This window comes from Poecilia mexicana, unplaced genomic scaffold, assembly GCF_051168715.1.
Source record: "Poecilia mexicana isolate PSO_F unplaced genomic scaffold, ASM5116871v1 scaffold_4, whole genome shotgun sequence".
NCBI classification, from domain to species: domain Eukaryota; kingdom Metazoa; phylum Chordata; class Actinopteri; order Cyprinodontiformes; family Poeciliidae; genus Poecilia; species Poecilia mexicana.
This window is the reverse complement of record NW_028263373.1, coordinates 13,809,833-13,831,899: the sequence shown is the minus strand read 5'-3', so window position 1 is coordinate 13,831,899 and position 22,067 is coordinate 13,809,833. Positions and strand designations below refer to the sequence as shown.

General features: G+C 38.9%; 1 protein-coding gene across 8 annotated transcripts in view; it reads right to left on the bottom strand.

Annotated features, from left to right (window-relative positions):
* Positions 1-21,354, bottom strand: part of myo9bl (myosin IXb-like) — a 66,134-nt gene extending 44,780 nt beyond the window's left edge. For 3 of the 8 annotated variants that reach the window (XM_088004994.1, XM_088004996.1, XM_088004995.1), the window contains exon 1: positions 20,898-21,350. The gene's annotated coding sequence lies outside the window, so the exon portion shown is untranslated. Of the gene's footprint in view, positions 1-20,897 lie in introns of all 8 variants that reach the window. The other 5 variants (XM_088004998.1, XM_088004999.1, XR_015762680.1 and 2 more) reach the window with 4 other exon arrangements.
* Positions 21,355-22,067: the final 713 nt, after the last annotated feature.

Genomic DNA, 22,067 nt, shown 5'->3' with positions numbered 1-22,067 from the left:
CGCAACTTTTCCTGTTCAATTATTAATCAGTCAATCCTAAAACTAATCAACACAGTACCCCTACACTGCATTGAGGAAACCACCTCAAATAATTTAATCAAATTAAAGCTATTCACATGTTGATATTAGAAGTATTTTTTTTTTAGCTTCAGAAGAGTCCTTTGCACCAAGAGTAAGCTAAAGGAACGCTATGTTATTGCATTTTAGGCAAAGACATTTGTATTTTATTATTTAGAAAATGAACTGAATTACATGCTTATTTGCATTTTTAGGTATTTTTAAAATTGCAAAAGATAATCTGAAGGGGTTACATAAAAAAATCTGCAGAATGTGCCAAATTTATTTCTGATTCAAAGGGTTTGTCCAATGAGCATCATCACAATGGGAGAAAAAAGGGCAATGTGGATCAGCAACAATCCAACTCATGCTGCTAGTTTGGTTACAAAGTGGATAAAAGACAACAGAGTTACCATTACAAAGCCCTGATCTCAGTTCCATAGACAATCTGTGGGCAGAGCTGAAAATGTTTATTTGGACAAGGTGGCCAGGAAAGCTGACTCAGTCAGACCAGTTCTGTAAGGAGGAACAGGGCAGAAATCTGTCAGAAGCTGAAAACCAAGCGCTAAACGTTTCATGAAAACTCCAGGATTTGAAGAAAACAAACAACAACAAAAAAAATCAAACATTTACCGAATATAAATATTTTGCTAATTTAACTGACCTGACAGGAAAAGTTTAATTACATTTAAAATCACACACTCAAGATCATGTGTGTTTTTTTTTTTATGGGATCATTTATCCAAACGTTTGGTTGTGCGTAATTTCGTCTCCGATCCGTGGGTGGGTAATCGTCATATTGTTTGTCATTACTGTGCAAAGAAAGGTGTTAAGAATTACTCATCCTGTGAAAATAATGGGAAACTAAATGACAACATTTCCAAACCACAAGGACAGCCAGAATGATTGTTACTTTAAACCAGTTCATTAAACAAATCCATGGGATTTGCTTCATTTATTAAACAAATAAAACTAACAAAAAAAAACACTCTTTTTATTCAATAGATAAGTTGTTTTTAGAGCAGTGTTTGTTTTTATGGTTGTAAATTATTTCATGAAATCATCACAATAATCCAACCGCTTATTATCTAATTTTCACACTATGCGTTTCATTCCTATTCTGAGCAGAATAACAAACTTTCAAAAAATAAACCTTAGCCTGCCTGGAAAACACATCTGTGGTATTTGAGTCATAAGATTTCCCTCTCAGCAGACATGACGTGGCATCAGAGTTCTCTGTGTTAACCAGAAAAAATTAAATATACATTTAAGAGTTTAGAAATGACGGAAGCTCTGAGATGAGGTATTAAAAATAAAATATAGTAAATGCCACCTTCAATTCAATCTCTAACGATTTCGGAAAAACGATTTAGGTAAACCGTCAATCTTCATAGAAAGTAAACGTTGCCTCTTTTCAGGTTATTTGTATTCAGTCATTGGGTCAGCATTAACAAATTGAAAACAGATTTCTACTTTCACTGAGCAGGCAGGCAGTACGCCTGAGCGTTTAGGCCGTATTGTGTTCAGATCAGATCTAGATGGTTCTGCTCCTGAAACCCAACCAGAGGTTGCAGCTGCAGACCGTGCACAGAAATTCAACCCATCCGCTCCGGGATGACGACAACACCACTTAGGTTAAACCACAAATGTTGTAATGACAGCACACCATCACTCCTGTGAAAGTATGGCTGTCGAACTTGTTGACAAGACAAAGAGGGCTCAGTCGCTCTGCACAACAAAACTCGTATCTCCAATCAAAGATAACAAAATTACTTACATTTTTTTCGCCAGCCAAAGATGTGTGTTCTTACAAATCTGATGCTGTTTCAAACGTAAAATCATTTTATTTTTTTTATGAAATAATCAAAAGTTCAATAAAGAAAAATTGTACCAAGAATCTACAGCAAATTATTCAGTCATGCGCACATTAGAATCAGTAACTGGAAAAGATGTTCAGAGGAAACTGGTAAACGTATGAATAAGTAAAGCCAGTCTAGTTTCATTCTAAGAAACAAAAACAAACAGCAACCACAAGTAGATACGTTGATGATAAAGCAATTTTCAGAATTATTATACGTCTCTTTCTGCAAGAAAAAAAAAAAATCTTAGCCCAAAAAACAAAATGACATAAGTGTGGTGGCACAAGGTGCAGCATAAGAGCAGGAACTCCCCTTTAAATGGAAGCAGGGCAGATTGAAGCTGTGTTTGCTAGTTTAGAACAAAGAAACTGATTTTGAAGTAACATTTTGAATTGTGTTTAGCATCTTGTATAAGGAATTGTGGTCTCTGGAGGCATTTGGAAGAGAAACCTGACATCTCAAAAAACAGACTGAGGTTGAAAAGTAGGCAGGAAAAAAAAAAACAGCAATGTTTATGAATGTAATCAACCTTTCTGTTACCTTCTGATATCTGCTGTTACTTTTTTTTAAAGGGGCAGGGGTGTATTTTACAGCTTCATACTTACATGTGAAGCCGATCTTATCAATTGATTTTATCTACCTTATTAAAAATCAATCCCTGTGCTCGTTTGGTTTGATTGACAGACCCACCAACCAGGTCATGTCTACACATTTACAGTTAACAGTAGTTATCACACTACTACCAACTCAGTGACTTTCTTGCTTATTTAGGAACATTTCAGATAAAAAAAAAACAAAACGGTATCGGCACAGTGGGCTTTTTAAAGATTGGTAGTCTGCAATTTAATGTCTTGGAATTGGGCCACTTGTCTCTTTAAGAAGCTCCTACACTCTCCAGCACTCCACTTTCAGCAACAATGTTACTCATTGTGCTGCTTACAACCATTCCTAGCAGCTTTCGATTGAGAAGTTGTTCGTATAGTGAGCTCAGCAGACGCACAGTACCACCAGGTGTTTGCTAAATGCTGCTGCCGCTAGTCTGTTGGAGCTGATAGGGGAAGGCGCGTGGCAGGGCAACTCCAAGGAGGAGATTTGTGCAAATAGCCAGCGCCAAACATGTTTGAAAGAATTAAAGCAAGGTATGGTTTTAAAGAGGGAATAATGTTAGAACATGATAGAAAACTCAAAAGAGTAGATTTTACAAAACAACACCTTCAAATTGTCATCTATGCTGTAAATTGTGTTTGAATTTAGAGCACAACTGTCTTTAATTGATCAGTGAAATATTTTAAAAACCCAGGCCATCATCAGAAACCTCCTATCATCATATCTCTCTGCAGCCTTCATAGAACAGAGATTACACAAGTTGAATGCTGCGTCACTCAAGCATTCATGTTCGTACAACTTCAAACCACGCTCACATTACTGATGTGTCAGTTGCCGTGGTTACTGTGCCCGAGCGGCTCGATGACAGCGTTACAGTCATCAGCACAGAGCAGATGTCCATCGTTATGATCAATGATTCACTTTAAGTCAAGTCTAGGAGCACAACGCTGCAAGATTTATGGACTAAATTAGAGCAAAACCACTTTGGATGTCCTAGTTTGAGGCTCCATGTTCAGTCAGAAGCAGTGATCTACCACCGAGTGACTCACAGACAGCAGCTGGGTAAGGTTTGTCCCAATAACAGTTTGTGTAGCTTGTCCTTGAACCAGCAATGCATGATATGTAAACTGTGAGTCCCCCTCAGGGAAACAAGAACCTGGCTGAAATCGCTGTAGGCTGGGTAGAGTGCACTGCTTAGGTAAACTGATCCTGTATCAGCTCCTAAAAGCTCTGAGACTGCAGTTTATCACTTCACTGTGTTCATTTTCTCAGACTGACAAACAGAAAATACAGCAGGGAAAAGCGCTCTGCGTGAGCAGCGGCCCTCTCAGAGCTGCGTGTGTTACGAAATCAAATTCTGAATTAAAACAGCTGAAAAAACCTGTTTGATTACAATTTGCAGTGAGTGATATATTGTACGGCATTGTTATATTTATGTAGGCAAGGAGGATCTCTCATTTGAATATCTGGTTTCGTAGTGGTGGCAAAGATAATATTTTGTGTCTTCCTGTCAGTCATGGGAACAACAACCATGTTAGATCTCACAGAGCCTTGCCACACTGTGCAGTTACACAACTCGCCACTTCTACTAATGTAGTAAATGTAAAAATGGCCGTCATTTATCCTTAGGAACAATGAGGTGTTTTAAATCCAAGACAAACACACATTACTTTGGATTCTTCTGGTAGCACGTTGTAAAAAGAAAGCAAGGTCTCAGAAACAAACCAAACCCAAACATTACTCTGGAACGTTTTCAATCGCTGTAGGGGGGGAAAAAAGGAAAAATAGTGCAACTTGAGACTGATGAGTTTACGGCCTTGCCAGGCGAGCTGACCACAGTCCCAAAAGCGTGAAACATTATAAAATGCCAAGGCATGCAGAACTGCAGAGACCACATAAGACGGCATCTTCATTATCCCCCATCATGGGGGCGAATTTGTCACTTTAATGCCTGAACTGCTCACTCTACTACTTTTAAGAGGGCATATACAAAATAGGGCGGGGGGATAGATGGAGAGAGAAAGGCAAACATTTACAGGAGGGGCGTCGGGGGACAGTAAGAGGAGACGGGGGGCTTTGAGATAACAGAGCTTCCTCCCTGCAGAGGAGATCCTCTGTGGCAGTGCCCAGCATTCCACAGATAAGACTCGGGGTTGTCTGCTTTACGCAGGCTTAGCCTGGCACTTTAGCTGCTTACCGGGGGCTGACAGGGAGACAGCAGAGGACAGCGGCTCTCTACCTGCTTACAGAAGGGGAGTCAGCAGCCAACAAGCTCCTTACGCCTGACATTTCTTATTAAAAAGCAGGCCCTGGCCTTTATCCTCGCTGAACCCGCCAACCCCATCCCAGCCTAACTAACCCCTTATAATCCAGGCAAGGAAATTGTCTTGGAGTAAATTACTTCCACTGAACGCAGGAATGTTACTCAGCTTATTTATTACCGTCCAAACATTTGGGGTAAAAGAAGCGGGAGGGAAAAAAAAGAGAAATTAATAAGATTGCTTTTGACATTTTTATGTGCATGCAGCATTTTATAAATGCACTCAGTTTTCCACATTTTGTTGTGTTGCAACCACAAAACTTATGTTTGTTGGACCAACACACAAACTACTCCAAAACAGTAAAGTAGCAAGAAAATTATTCATAGTTTTTACTTTCTTACAAAAAATAAAAGTATAAAATAGTATGGCACACATTTGCATCAAGCCCTCTTTACTCTGACACCTCCAAATGCAATCCAGTAAAGCCAAATGTATGAATTATTATGTAAGGGTCTAGGGCTGCATTAATATCTCTAAAATATGTTTTCTTTGCACTATTAGTGTGGAAAATTAATATTGCAAAGAATTTATCGGACTGCAATAACATGAGCTGATTATATGCTCACTATCTGCTGTCTGTGATTTCAATAAACATTACCAATATGCGCTTTTATATTGCAAAACATGAAACAGCAAATAACAATCTCATATGTTTTTCAGATCTCATGTCGCCAAACAAAACACTGTACAAAAAAAAAGGGGGGAAAAAGTGTGTTTTGGCTAATTTAAGTTTATTCCGTGTTATTTTTGCAACCAACAATTTTGTGCCAACAGCAATGGCTTCAACTCTCATACCAATTATAATGAACTACTCCTGAAAAAAAAAATCTGTATACAAAATTCAAGTATTCAAGTGGAAAAATGACATATGTGGCAAAAGTGAGCTAAACCAGCCCAGCATTACTCACCCCTTTTCAAGCAAACACCAAATACTTCATACATGAGAAGGCAGAACAGCGCCATGAGTGCAGAGGGACGAGCAACGGAGAGGCAAAAGGAGCACTTTGCCTTTTTTGGACAGTTGATTTAGGTTGCTTCATACAGATGTATGAGAGGTTTGAGTGTTATGCTCTCACTCTGTGCTGGAGGCAGTAAATTTACCTACTAATGAACCTCCCAAGGCTGACACACACACACACGCACACACACACACACACACACACACACACACACGCACACACACACACACACACACACACACACACACAAGCTCATACTCATACAGGCTGTTAAAATAAGGGAGCAGCCCGTTACTGTGGAGATACCAGCTGCTGACTCAAATACCAGGCAGGAAGTCTGTGACCCAATGACAGACACTCAAGGTCAAAGGACTTCAAATTGGTGATACTGTTAACTCTCGTTCCCACACATCCCGTCGCAACAACTCGCAGTTCGAATCAACGTCAGGGACCAAATATCCCAACAGAAGAATGGTACAGTCAGTCTTATGTGGGGAAAAAATGTTGTGACTCCACAGACTCCATTACGGCATCAAAGGAGTATCACTGATAGATCAGTGAATCAGCATATCCAACTTTCACCATCTATTTACTCCCTGATGTTAGCATCATCACAATTCAAACAGAACATGCAAATTCATCACATGATTTTCTAAAGCTAAAGCTAAACATTTACATTTTTGTGAAAATAAAGTACCCCTTACAATTATCTTTTGTACTGTGTAAATAAAAAGAAATCAGTTTTCATCTTTCTTCCCAGTGACGTCCTCCAGCTCATTCTGGGGAATCCCCAGGCCAGATGGGAATGCATCATCCGTCCAAGTGAGTTTTGCTCTTCCGTGGGGTCTCCATACAGTGGAACATGCCCAGAAAACCTACTGATAAATGACAATGACTTTAGCCCCTTGCAGAGTTCTGCTGTGGAGGAATTCTGGCCCACTCTTCTTTGCAGAATTGAATTAATTCACCCACACTGGAGCGTCTCTCAGCAGGAACCAGTATCTTATTTGAATTGGAAAAACTTTAGGCAACTGAGAAGTGGACTTTTCGCTGTCCTGCTGAATAACCTGAATTAGCTTTAGATCAATGTCAAGAACCGGTCAGACACGTTCCCTTAGAGAGCACAATGCCTGAAGTCATCTGGTTCCTGAAGCAGAGTCACTTTGCAAAACTCAATTTTTCACAATCAGTGGACAGAATATTTTTTCTAAAAGTCTAGTGGATCATCAATATGTTTTTTTTTTTTGAGGGGGCGGGGTGGGTGGGGGGGGGGACAAGAGATGAGCATGTCTGTTCTTTTTGGTCGGCAGTTGTTTCCGACCTGGACGCCATTTTTTGTTCGCTCTCTTTCTTTTAGTAGAACCACAAGCACAGACCTTAACCGAGGTACGTGTGGCCAGCTGTGCTTTAGATGCAGCTCTGGCTTCTCTTGTGACCACCTGGATTGTTTGTTTGGAGACCCTTTAGTCTCTTAATCTTAAACTATCTTTATTCTATGTGTGCAGGTTGTGTAACTCTAAATAATTTTGGAGTTACTATAAAGAGAATGAAAATTCTGACAAATCTGCTGAGTGTATGGATACAACAACCCACCAGCCACTTTTCACTGAATCGGCATCTATCAGTGATAAACAGGCCGGTGAAATTCAGCTTCTCCCAATTTAGTAAATGCGTCAAAACGAAGCACTGCTCTTCCATTTGCAGACTATAAACTCATCAGCCAAAGGCATGGACCTCTTCGGTTAACACAATCAGAGAAAGTTAAGGAAGAAATTATTTGATGCATTAATGGAGATAAATGTCACCTTTTATTCTCTGCTGGACTTAAAACTACTACCAAGTCTGTCATTATAAGCAATTAAGCACATAATAAATTAAAATGAGGTTGTGTTTGGTTTTGGATAATAAAAATATTTAGGTGCTAAGTGTTCTTTACAAAATTAAACTTTATTGGTCCTTGAGAGAGTAATTACCAATATATCACTTGAAAATAATTTAAAAACAACATAATTGTTTATTGCCATAATTACTGGGACAATTTATTGTCCAGCAAAATGTGTTAATCTGACATGCATAGCTACTCGTTCTGTCAAAGAACTTGAAACTTTTGTTTTCCTTTATGTGTTGCAGTCTGCCGACCAGGTCAGACCACAAACCAAACCAGAAATTAGAAATATAGAGCAAAAGTCTGATTGGTGTGTTTCTAAAGGAAATATCTGCAGTTAAAAGAAGATGTTGAAATCAATTCCTACTCAATTTCAGCATATCCTTCTTTAATTTCAAATTTCTTCTTTTATTTTTAATCTTTCAATTTCCCATTAGTGCATCCTGATGCATCCTCCTTCTCTCTCCCAGGGGAAAAGCAGGGCTGGAGCCTCTGAAGTATCTGTCACTACAACAACTCTCTATGCCTGACGTAATGAAGATGAGGAGGGCTGGCTTTTTTCCAAAGGAGCCAACATTGTCTGAATCTTGGCTGAATGACAGACCACACAAAAACAAAAAAAAAAAAAACAGATTTAGTCTACCGGGGTATGTTCTCTCTGTGTTTCTTTTTTGGCTTATGTTCTCTAAAAGACGCATTCGTGCCCAGATGGAGTGAGGCTGCTGTGTGGTGGTAAATCAGCCTCAGGGCTGAGCTTCACTAGTAGGAGCAGCTCTAAAAAAAAAAAAAAAAGACTGAATAGTTTAGAAACCTCCCCCCAGATCACCGGTCTTTTAAAATATGCAATTATAAAATTGATACAATTAACACCCAACAGACACCAACTAACCCATAGGGAGAGGCAACGTGAGACGAGGCTGTAAAAGCTCACCTCCCCCCACCAGCATCTTCAAGTCAATTCCCAGCCTGACCAGCCGCGAACAATAAAACCAGAGCTGAGCAGCATCTGCCGTCTCCGTCTAAAGGAAAGCATAAAGGCGAGAGAAGCCACAGGGATTCCCTTTGACTTGTGGACATTAGCCTATTCATGCTCATGGTCAAAGCAATCCCCCCAGCAACAAGTAATCTGCTAATAAAAAGGAACAAAGCAACGTGGAAATGCATTACTATACTAAACGCCTTACATTTCTGCCAAGGTATGAAAGATGAACAAAAGTAGCTGACAGTCGGCTGCTTAGCTTTCAGAAATACAGCCAAACACAAGCAGCCCAGCTGTGCGACCCAATAAATTACCATCACTGTGGTGGACTACGCTAATCAATTACAACATGGGGATTTGACCGCTCTGCATCGACCTACCACTCCCAATATCATGTGTCAGAGTTGTGTATCGACAAAACTAAAGAGGGCTGCTGTTCCTCTGCCACCCCACGAAAGTATGCATGACCCCATAAGCTCGCACAAGTTAGGCAAACCAAACAGCACTGAGATGACCTCGTTTCAATCTGCTGGCTGCAGCAGACTTTTCTGGCCCCCCTGGTTTATTAACTCTCACTTCTTGTTCATCTTACAGTGTGGCTACGTCCTCACACTATAACCTCCCTTTTCTCAGCCTTACTGCTGTGTACTTAACTCCTTCCTCAGGAGTGCTTCTTTCTCCACCCCACCACCTCCTGTCGTATCACAGGATCTCCCCCAACTCTTCCTCTTTCAGCCCCCCATTAACATTTGAGACTGTTGCTTTAACGCAGTCCAGATGCCAACTTTTTTACAGAGCAGAGGAGAGACAAGAAGACACATTGCTATGCAGCAAGCAGCTTACCATACCCCCCCAAAGTCCTGTTTTAGATTTAAATGTAATGCTTCTTCATTATTTTGCGGCTCAGTCAGTCATACTGCAGGCTCAAGCTTCACTGAGAAAAGCAGAGATGCAAAAGCAGGCAAAGAACCGGCAACATATAATCCAGGGTTTGAACGTACGCCCTACATTGACAGAAGTCCCAAAGTTATTTTATTCAGAAAATACTGCATGAAGAAAACGATGCATGGACGTCCTCAATCAGCGTGATGAGCTTGAAATTTGAGATTCAAAGCAAGCGGGTTCATGTGGGACACACCAGAGCAGTGAGGCTGAGGCATGTCTGACTTAATGCAAACCAGAAGCCTCTGCTTCCAAAATTGGCTCATCCTGGGATACCATACGGGTTAGTGGTGACAGGAGATTCCGGAGAGATTTCCGGACCAGACATCGCAGCCATGCTGTAGTAATAGACTTGTTTAGGTCAGCACTGGACAAAAACAGTTCAAAGGAAAGACACATGCTCCAACATAAAAGCTCCTTGCACTATAGACTTGAGTTGGATGGCCAAACTTAGACCAGTGGGATATTGCGATATGCTGCAAGTAATTTATCCACATATTTTCTTAGATCATGCAGGTTTACATAGATCTCAGATTGTAATAAACAATGCTTGCCTGAACAACTGATGAATATTGTGGAATAATGTAACATTAAGTCTTCAAGTAAGAGAATCTCACAAAAAATTGGCTAGTGTTGTGCTTCCTTTGCCATTTCATGGCAGCATATTTCCATGCCGTACTCCCCAACAAACCATTCTATAGATCGTACTTATCCATAGTTTATTATTCTTATTTTACTTAAGCATGACAGTAAAAGACAGGAATAAAAAAGTACAATAATAATTCACACCATAATAATATTTTCATAGCACTTGAACCAGTTAATTTCTATTTATTATGATTTAATTTGAAATATGATTGACACTCTGTTTATGGTCATTAATAACCAACATTATATGTTTGTATAATTTTCTACAGTAAACCAGGAGTTGGTTATAGATAATTATGGCTTTCATAGTGGATATAAATCTAAAGATGAGTATAAGTCAATACATGTTCAGTAGTACCAAAAATGTCCCAAAAAAGTCAGGTACAAAAAAAAAACAAAAAACAACATGACAAAAAGTTCCTAATGACCACGATCCAGCTATCTGATTAAAATAAACGAAAACTATTTATCAAGAAAAAAAGGAAGAAGTAAACCGAAACTGATTGATTTCAATCCCTTGAGCTGATTGAACCTGTTGTTTTTGACAACTTTCACATCTTTCAGGAGGAATTACCAACCTCACCAGACTCCAATAATAAGCTCAGCAATAACTGCTGCAGCAACAAGCCATGCAGTCTGGAATATTTTATTATGCACGCTGATGGCAGGAGATACTTTCATATCTAATGCTGACATTAAGGCGTGTTCAAGTCCCATAGGATTTTAGAAATCAGGCAGTCTGTCCAGGACCTAAGGGCTATTTGGGGGTTATCCAGCCCATGATCAAATTTCAACCAAGTTTCAGCTGTCAGACAGATGGTCTCACATTTGACTTTACAATTCTTTGGTATTCAGAGGGGTTTTGGTTTGTGGTCAGTTCAATTGCTGCCAGGTGTCTGCATAACAAGCCAAAATTATAACACCTCTTCCACCATGCTCTGCCGTTGCTTTGAGGTGCCAATGTCTTTGGTTTTTGCCAAGCATCTTGGTGCATTTCATTTTTTTTTTTTTTTGGTCTAATTTTTGGTCCAATTTGTCACCCATGCATTGTTCCAGATGTCCTGTGTTTTTTTTTTTAATTATTATTATTTAACATCCTAGCTAAGGTCCATAGAGTAAAAGCTTGAATTCTTAGGTATTTTATCTTTGTGGAGAATCTCTCTTAAGAATGATGCAGTTCAAACTATTAGAAACAGCCAGAAAACCCTTAATAGATTGATTAGCAGCAACAATTGCTCTTTTAAAGTCACTGATGATGTCTTCCCCCCCCCGTCATTGTTTTATCACACACACCGGTATGCTCCAGCCACATCCTGAAACCCTGCTTCCAAAAAGGTGATCAGATCTGCTGAAGATCAGTTGACTAAGCACATTAGCTCAGCAGCATCTGGTTGCAACTTTGTGTCTTAAAAGCTATGGCAGAATTGAGATTATTCTTGTTTTTATGACAGCTTTGACATTCATAGAAAACCTTTTCCATCAGCTGGAATTTGTTCAGTTAAATTTTGTATTGGTGAGACTTTAACATCAAACCTGCATTGAGCAAATGTAATTTGTTCATGTCTTATAAAAGATGCTGCCCTAATGAGACGAGCGTTTGTTCGGTCCAGGTGCGTTTGAAAGGAGGGCAAAAAGCAGTAACCCAATCTAGATTCCTTTTTCAGGAAGTACTTCCTCTCTTGATTTGGCTTAATAAACCACATCTGACACAAACACTGAAACATACAGTGCGTCATCTGGAGACGCGGAGCAGCTGCAGGCCAAGGCACAAAAAAAAAAAAAAAAAAGAGAAAAAAGAAATCAGGAAGAGAGGAGAGAAGGAAGCGATGAGAAGGCGGAAGACAGAGAGAATTATTGTACATGCTCATGTGGGCTGCCCAAGACTAAAAACATTTCACAAACACATGACTCTATTGTAAGACCAGAAGAGTCATTGCATCACATCGAGCACATAGTTATTCAAGACATAATCTGTCCCATTCGTATGTAGGCAGCAGACTATTCTTTGTTGCAAAGAAAAGGTCCAGACAGGTGGGTGTAGCTTTTCCTTTAGCCCAACAATTTGCATTTTTGGAAGCATTCAATACTGGTAGCAGAATGACATAAACAACATAGAGATTTAAAGATTTTACTTTAAATCGCAAATGAAAAGACCAAACCCACCTTACTAAAGAAGTCTTAAGAGTTTGTAGTAACAAATGTATAGAAAACCTTGCAGTGACTTGGTGCGATACTGACTCGTGCATTAAGATTTTTGTTAAGCTGAACATTATATTGAGCAATAAGAATCAAACATCGCATTTTGCGAAATATGCAGTTATTAAAGCAAACCCCAACGACATAAACTTTACAGCAGCTTTCCAAAAGCCCCAACCATCTCCTAATCCATCACCGTCTCCTCTTTTCATATGGGTCATATCACGTCTCCGTCCCATTGAACTACCTGGCCCAGTCACGCTGAGCGATCATTGTTGAATGTAATCCATCCAGCATATGGAGCCATTCATCAGTTACCAGACTCGGACTACATGGTAAAAATAGAGCAAAAACAAACAGAACAGAGGGGAGCTCAGCCAATAGCGAGCATGTAGCCAAGGTCTACTGCTCCTGCTCCATTTCTTCCTCCTTCAACATTGGGCTTGTGTCTTTCTTTCCATCGACTTCCCCCTCTGTGCCTCTCTTGTCTGACCTCTTCTGGTACTTTTCTCCTTCTCTTTCACTTCTCCTGTCACTGTTCACAGCCTTTCAGGCATCCAGTGGTCAAATGCAGCTGCAGTCAGCACAACGAGGAACCGATAAAAACCTTTGTGCTGGAAATAAGCAACCAAATTGATTCAAAATGCATCCCGCACGAGCTGGTAGGTGTGATAAATCTACATGAAAGGGTTACTTAAAACACCATAACATGGTTAATGTGACAAATAATGTTTCCTCAATTTGATCCACATGCTGTTTTAAAAGCTATAACAATGTCCACATATTCAATACAGCATAGATCACCGTTTTATACCATTTAATGTGTTTGCGAGTTGAGAAATTTGGGCTGGTGAGTCCTTTTTGCCTCAAGTAATACACTGGCTTCCTCCTGCCTTGGCACGTCGAATGGGAATGGTTTGTCATCTGCAGAGTCTAGCATGGCTAAGTTTACATTTTTCTGCCCCTCACGTCATTTTAAAACGAGTAAGGAACAGCCTTGATCTCCATCTGCTTCAAAGTTGAGCAAAACCCTCCAAAAAAGATGCCAGAAAGTTGAATTTATGTATTAAAACTCTGAGGGGATTTCTGGTGCAGTTAAGTAAAAACATTTTACATATTTTATACTTCCAAAGAAAATATAATTCACACAGATTATCACCTCAGTGAACTTTACTAAACAGCTCCACTCATTTCCAGTTTGAGAGACCAGTTTGGCATAAATTCAATTTTTTTAAACTTATTCACATGATATACATTGCAGTTCAGATAACAATTAACTACAATCGTAATGCTGCATTTGAGAGAGTTTGTGGCCTCTTAATTCCACGTGTTAAGGCGATTTTGATTTTGCAAAACAAAATAAATACAAAATAAATATAAAACAAAATTTTTCTCGTTTATGTCTAAAAGTTTAGAGTAAGTTGTTGGGTTTTCTTTGTAAATAGATAAAAGGTTCTCTCTCTGAATCACTAAATAGCAACAAATACAGCAGAAATCTCCATGTAATGTGTTAGTAAATGTTAATTAAAACAAAAAAATAAATACAGAGCTGCAGCTCTCCAACATTTTAAATACTTTTTGCACATCTAAAAATATAGAACTGCACCACAACCCACCACATTCAGATTCTTTTCAAAATTCACTGAAAATAAATAGTATCCAATTTAATATTCAAATCAAAAAAGCTCAATTTGCTTTGTGTCAAATCATTTATTTCTTAAAAACACAAACAAGTCTTAATCTGTCCCTGGGCAGTAGCTTGGAAACATCAGTGTGTGTGTGTGAACGAAGACGACTGATTTCATGTACACTGTGTTTGACTGTCCCAATAAAGCACTATATAAGTCTGATGTCATTCCTTTTCAGTTAACCAAACTTTCTCTTGTAATTTTTATATTGGGACCAGTGAAACCATTTATATGTTTGCAAAAGAGAGTGATAAAGCACTGCAGTAAAACAGGGTTTCACTAATATTAAAAAAAACAAAAGATTTTAGAGTTTTAACCTGTCTTTAACAAATGATTAGGATGGTTAACAGAGATAGTAAACAGCAGTTTTTCTGTCTATTCCCTAGAGAATGTAGAGCTTTTTTTCCTTAAAAAAAACACAGCCAATATTTCTTAATCCAGCTTGTTCAACGACAGATGGAGATGGACTCTAAAATAGTGTCAGCTTTTTGTATTTGCTGAGGTGTAACTGCATGCTGTGGCTTCCTGATTGAACCCCGGGACGCCTCTGAGGAAACTAGCTTCCCTTTCTAGAAACCTTAAACCTTTTGAGCTTTCGCTAACGTCATTCTAAGCATGATCTTCTTCCTAAGTCAATAGCAATAAGTAATTAATTAATTAAACGGATGATAAATCAAAACAAGCTTGATAATTTCCATTCTGATTATTAATATTTTGTTTACAGATACATCATATTCATTTTATTTAAGGTTTCTGTTGACAGAGCAAACTTGCATTACGATGCCATTATCAATACATTATTTGAAAACGATACCAAAACAACAAAATTATCGTTTATCACAATAATTACTGGGACAATTTAGAACAGGCCTACTACTTCCTTCAGTAACAACATCCACAGAGAAGAGTGTTGACATCAGCACAATGGCTAAGTTCACTAACTGAAGTTAAAAAAAAAAAAGTTTCTGAACAGGGCTAATCAAACATCAAATCATCCAGAGATTCTGTACATCTGCACAGTACAAAAAAGTAAGATGATGCATTTGGTAGCAGTTTTCTACCTAAGAAGCTTGGCTGATTGCATGTCATTTGCAGTAACTATCCTCCTGAACATGTGGAGATTTTATATTATCTGCACAGTTACATTTGGTGTGAGTTAGTGTTTTAAAAGAAAATAAACAGTTATAACGTTTTGCAGCCACTCTCATGATCAAACTTCATAACAGTGACTTCAGACCTTTCATCAGTTTCATACTGCAAATGCGGGGTTTATGACAAACCAATGAGGCCTGTGTTCAATCAAGCAATTATGGTAGTTTTTATTTTTATTATTATCAGCACTAAAGCCATCGTGCAGGACAAGCAGGAACACACAGGTAAGCAAAAAGAAACTGATATAAATGAGAATCGCTCAATAGACACACAAAGAAAAGCAGATGTAACTGGCGCTCATTAGCTGTGGCCTGGGCCTCATAATTACATTTTGCACTATGGCGCTGAGCAACAGCAAACAGAGCCTCAGGGCGTGCCCTCTCCCAGTTTGCCCATGATCCAGAGTCAAGGGACATGATCAATGGCTACAGAGGACAAAAGAGGGAGTTAGCAGTAGTCGGTCTTTATCCACACATATGTTAGCATGGATTAATATCTGAACTTGATCGTAATCCAGTGAAAAACAGACTTAAAAGTCATGCAACAATACCAGAACCTAATGTGGATCTGATTTTGTGAGTACTGTGTTTATCCAGTGCCATTATGTGGTTGCTCCATATTTCTAGCTGACACGTTGCAGACTCTGAGTTTAAGTTCACGGTTAGATGAACAGTGAAAAAGTGAAGGCTGAGTTAAAAAAAAAAAAAAAAAAAAAAAAAAAAAAAAGGTTAAGGGTCTCCAGCCAAAAAAATCCCAACAAGAAATAAAGATAAAACATGCTGAAATAAAATCTTAAAACCACATAAAATCCCTGCGGACAAGCTGCTATAAACTAGACTAATGCGTCTTCCATGACGCTGGTAGACCACTATTCACGTCGCTATGGAAGAGTTTTAAACTGGGTATTTTTGTGAAACTTCTGACTCACAACAGTCTCTAAGCTGACTTTAAACAAGGAGTTTTAACATAGTCATCATTATAATCATGCTTTGCTCCCTATCAACTTGATTTGTTTGGGCACGGCGATGATAGCCGAGTGAGGTTCAAGGAACAACAAACGATTTAACTGCAAGTAAACCATCGTTTACCAGTCAGTCTGTCTTTCCCTCTTTCATTAAGACTGGCTCTATTTATAAAGGCCATAAATTCCCCTAACCACACTGAAAGAGCATTCAAGGAGAGAGTTAATCATAAGTTTGTAGAACAAAAACAATCTCACTTCCCTCCTTTTTGTAGCTTTTCGATTTGCTCACTGAGATTAGTCGTGTCGTTTATTTAGAGTTCCTCCACTAGAATCCATAATCGATAGATGGACGGTGGGACAGCGTAGACCACAGAAAGGGAATAATAACAGGACTGTTTTTTCAGACTCCATTTTCTTCATCGCTACTTATGAAGACCTGAAAACCCTTTTTCTTTACTTTCTCCCCACCTGGCTCAGTTTCTACAACACGTTACGTCCTTGCAGCAAAGCTGGGTCAAGAGTCACTGCAGAACTTGTAGTCGTTCTTCCTGAAATCTCTTGGCAAAGAAATGCAATCCCTGGAGCATTATGGTGATGGAGCTAAACTAAGCTCTGACACACTTTATGAACACATCCATATGCATCCTGCTGTCCCACTTCTTCTTTCTGGCCTTGTTCTTTCCCTTCAGTATCAGGACACAGGGCAACACTGTAGGGAATTGTCTAATTTTAAAAACAATCTGTTACAGTTACGGCAAGAAAAAGGTGGGAAAAAAGTTGAAAGACTAACCCAACTAGTCCTAAGATTTCACAGCAGTGGAATGACAAAAGCATTTTCCTAATACATGCGCACACAAATAGAAATGCAAGCCTCAACAAGTCTAACATATCTTGCCAAGCCCTTAGCAATAACCTTTTCATTCTCATGTGTGTGGTAACTTTAACTGACTGTATTCACACTTGACAGGTCGATAGCTTCGGTTTGATTGGAGACCAAAATTTGTTGTAATACCAGTTAATGGTTTGCTCATGAACCAAACACTTGGTTCATTTGGTTCACACTGATTAACCTGTTTACTCCCTCACCTGTGGTGGGGTTGCATCAAGAACTTCTGTAAGAAATGACATGCCAACCTCTGACGAAGACATGAGCGCAACTTGGACAGAAAAATGGAGTGGGATCAGATTTTAGCGGATGTAGGACTTCTCTTTTGTCAGAAACAACCACGAGTCATTTCTCCTGCTGGTGCTAAACACGTGCGTCTGGTTTGGTTGTAATTACTGAGAATGCCCTGTGCTGTAGCCCATTTCCTGCTTTTGGAGTGGCCTCCAGTTCGCTTGGCATTCACAAATGCATTTGAGCCGCACCTGAGTTGACCTCAATCAAGCCAAAACCTAGGTTTGTAGGCAAACCAGAGTTCGCGTTTTTGGTCCACATCAGACCAAAAAAACTAACCAAAGTTCAAATAAAGCAGGTTTATTCAGACAAAACATATGCCTAATGCTTCTTTCTCCCAAAGCTACATTGACCAATGCCTTAAAGATCAATCAAACTGAACTGTGTCAAAGTTTCAGATCAATTTCACTTACTTCAGACTCAATTGCTAGATTATTCCTGACGCAGTGAAGTAAATATTCTCTAAAGATCTTCAGAATCTGAAAATAAGTGTAAAACTAGAAATCGCAAGTTCAGAGATGGATAACTGTTAAAAAGTGCACTCATGATTCTGCTAAATGAAGCAATCTAGTGAGGATCGCCTTTAAAGTCATGGGACTGCAGATGTGGACGTCATATCTCAGGTAGCCTTCATTACCAGGTGCACCAGCTGCACACAGGGACAACGCATGCTGCAAAGGGACTCATTAGAAATCTCCTTGCAGCCACAGTTCAGCTCAGTTCAGTCTGTTCCTCTGCACTCGTTCTGCCTCAGACTCGACACAAAAACTCACGAATAACCTGAAAGCAGACTCAGGAGAGCGGGTTACAAATTTGTTTTAGATTAAGTCTAATGAGGAGGTCAGACAACATTTTGGTTAAGCATTACATATTCACAAGCTGTAAAAGTAAAATTTGTAAGAGTTAACCGTGAGACAAGTTTTCCAGTAGTACTAATTTGCTCCCCACACCTCTTAGGTCATCACGCAAAACCAAAATGCACATCTAACCAGACTCAAGTAGTTTTGATTAGTGTTGCATTACCAAAAAGGAAACAACCGTTTTTAATGTGATTCAAGCTGAGGAGGAAAACAAGCTTCAAAGCCACAGGGTTAACAGGAAACCTGGATTATTAGAGTAAATAAAACATACATGTGTTAGGGTAAAACAAACGCACTGTAATTTGAAAAACACAGAATGGATAAAACTAATTTTGAAAGATAATACTATTAAGCAACATAATACTGATTCAGGTCTAATAATAGGCAAGCATGATCTCATCAAAACTAATGAGAGATAACGAACCCAGTTCCTTTGTGCCACTTATCTGCTTCTCCACAGTTTCACACAACCACCAAGATGTGCTAAACTCCAAACTGAAGGTTAGCTGGTATTCCTTCCCATCCCCCCCGTCTTATCCTCCACCACTGTCAGATCTGTAGCAGGGTAGAAACCATTAACGGGGGGCCATATGGCCCCTTTCTTTCAATTGATGGCAGGGAGCCATTCTGTAGGCCGCTTGAGCGTTTTCAAGCACTTTAAGGAGGAATGGGGTATAAACATACTGAGAGGTATTGATGGATTCTGATCCTAACAACAGCATTTGTGTAATCTGTGAAATAGACGAAAGAAGCTCATACTATGTGGGAAGCGCTAATTCAATAATAGTAAATTTGATTAATTAGAGGTCTTACAACTATTATTAGTACATCAAACATCATCAACGATCTGAAGATATGGAAATTGTATATTTCTGTTGCTCACCAGATTTATAATTTGCATTACATATTGACTATATCTGGTATGACATATTATTATTTTTGTCATTAGTGGTGTTCTTATAATTTTTTTCTTCATATTATCTGGGTGGATTTAAGAATCTTAAGCTGTCTTTCTCTTTCAATCTCCAATATGCTAATTAAGCTTTTTTTGTGCATTTTGTTGAGCTAAGTAACTTCTTAGAGACATGAAATTTACATCTAGCATTTTAAAACACTGTGCTACACACTATGCCAACAACTGTTTGGCTCATGCTTGTATCCGTTAGATACTATATTTTGACGCCCAGAGCAAATGCCAAACCCAGCACCCATATTTGTTACCCACTATAACCAAATATGGGTTTAATTCAGTAAGACATTATTAGACCATCAGTAAAACAGATAAACCAAATAATCAGCCAAAGATTGGACTTTTTTTTTTCTTGATCGGCTCTGATCGATGAGCAAAAAAACATAATTGTCTAAATATTTTAACCATTAATTAAAGCATCAAAATTAAGAATTCCCAGCTTTATTTGTCTATAAGTACATAAACAATCAGAATAGATATTGGCGCACTTTTTGTAAACTTATAAAAGTCTAAGGACACAAATAGTAATAAACTTGCCATCACTGTTGGGAATCCAATTTCGAATTGGATTCCTAATGACCACCTTTAGCAAAATGTGTTATATTTCTTGGAATCAAACATCAGCATTAGTGAAATCTTGCAGGTTAAATCTCAAAGGGTATCAGCATTGCCCAGGATAAGCCTCAAAAGTGCATCTCTAATGTATAAGTATTATAATTAAAATATCTCGCTGTAAAGTCTGAGGATCAGGGCATCAACATATGGTTGCCAGACTGACATAAGGAAGCCTGCCTATGAAGTTTCAGAAATGTCATGTGAATAATCTCACCAATATGTCACCTCAGTGCTAAGCATAAGAGGTGACACATTTGACGCTGTGGCAAAGGTTTCAGCAGTCTGTCTCTCATTGCTAATATTACTCATCAAGTCGGATATATTTAGAAACGATAACAAGTTACAAAGCAGTTATGTGTGAGAAAATGCATTTAGACAACAAATACAAGAGTTCAGCAAAAGCAACAAACCTTCACACAGCTCGTCACACCGGTGTTTTGTATAATTTTACCAATCATAGGCAATCGCATCTGCACTCAGCCATAAATTGTGCCCCGTGCAGCACATAAAACATCAGTTACCATGAAGTGGTGATTGTGTTAAGCTACAGCAGCCTCTCTTCTGGAGAACCCCGGCTGGACTGCAGGGAGACAGCGGCAGCTATAAAACCATGGACTCTCCATTGATTTCAACAAGGCTCCTGCTCACTCAAACAAAACAACCCACTGTCATTTGGACTGATAAATCACATTATGCTTTTCGAACAAGTCGAGCTACATTTTCCAAACTCCTTTAGACACACGGTAAAATACCAGGCCGTGTTCTTAACACTACACACCAAAATCAGTCCTTTTTGGGGGTTACAAAAGCTGTAAAACCTCAATTTATGATGACAGACACGGACCAATAGTTAGAAGCGACTACACAGTAACTTCCTTTAAGCACTTAGCTTCTTTATTAGATAAATAATTTAACAACAGAACTCAAAAAGATTTCTAAACGACTTGATGAGCTTAAACTTAAAAGAAAAAACTGCTTTCAGAGCCGCGAGTAAGATTAACAGCATTCATTTAACGTACCTTTTCCTGCTGTTTGTCTCATTGTCCTGGTGTAATCCTCACAGCAGCATTCCCCGCGATTCAACAGAGTATTTGTCTAAATTCACAAACACGGCGCTGCTGTGTTTCTTTGTTTTCTTCTCGTCTGATAGGAAACAAGAGTTGATTCAAGCAGGCTAACAGCAGCGGTGGGTTCCCAGTCAGACAAAGCTCAGTGTTCAGTCAGTTTCGGGGGTTTGAACGGACGAAACAGCCCGAGAAAAAGACATATCCGCATCCTCCTTTTTGACGTTTCAGAATAAAAACACAATATCGTCTCAGTGAGGAAGAAAACAGGACCGAAAAGTCTATTATATCATAGCAAACGGTGTGGTTACAGTTCGGCTAACCAGCTAGCCTGCCGCTACTTCCTTTCTCCTTGTCTTTAATAACAGTAGCAGCCTGAGCGTTGAGAAAAGTTGAGGAAAAAGGCAGATTCTGCACAATGAAGGCACCCTGTTGCTGCCAGGCGTTTGTTAGAGGGCAGCGCCCCCTGCAGGATTCGAGGGTCAGTGCTGCAGAGTGGAACAAAAGCTTTGAAACAAGCTGTGCGGAATCAGTAGCGCCACCAAGAGGAATTTAGGGGGATAACTTGTTAGGCAGAAACGATTATGGCGCATACGTCAAGGTATGCGACTTAATGTGAGCGGCAAAGCCGTCTTGGAAATTAAAACTAAGCTTGGAAAGGTAGGATTAAAACATACAACGGTCTACTTGTGTATAATTTTGATTGATAATTTGTATAAAAACTAATAAATAATCAAGTTAGTGATAATAATAATGGCCATAATCAAGCAAAATAACACTGTAAATTTAAAATGTACCTGAATCTACCTTAATTTGACGATGAAAATACACCAAATAACTACATTTAATTCGCTTTTAGTGACAATATCTACAGTATGTTTATTCCAGCTGTTTTGTTTTGTTTTGTCAAATATTAAAAATGAGGCGATTGGCTCTTTTAACCTTGCTTATTTATTTATTTAATTTTTTTTTGTGTAATTTATCATCATGGATTAATTACAAGTGTCATGAATGCTATATTATAGTGTTATATAATTACTTATGTTCGTATGAATATAAAAATCCTGTGGGGACAACAATCTTTCTCCTTAAAAAGCCCTCCAATTATCTTCCATACATATTCAC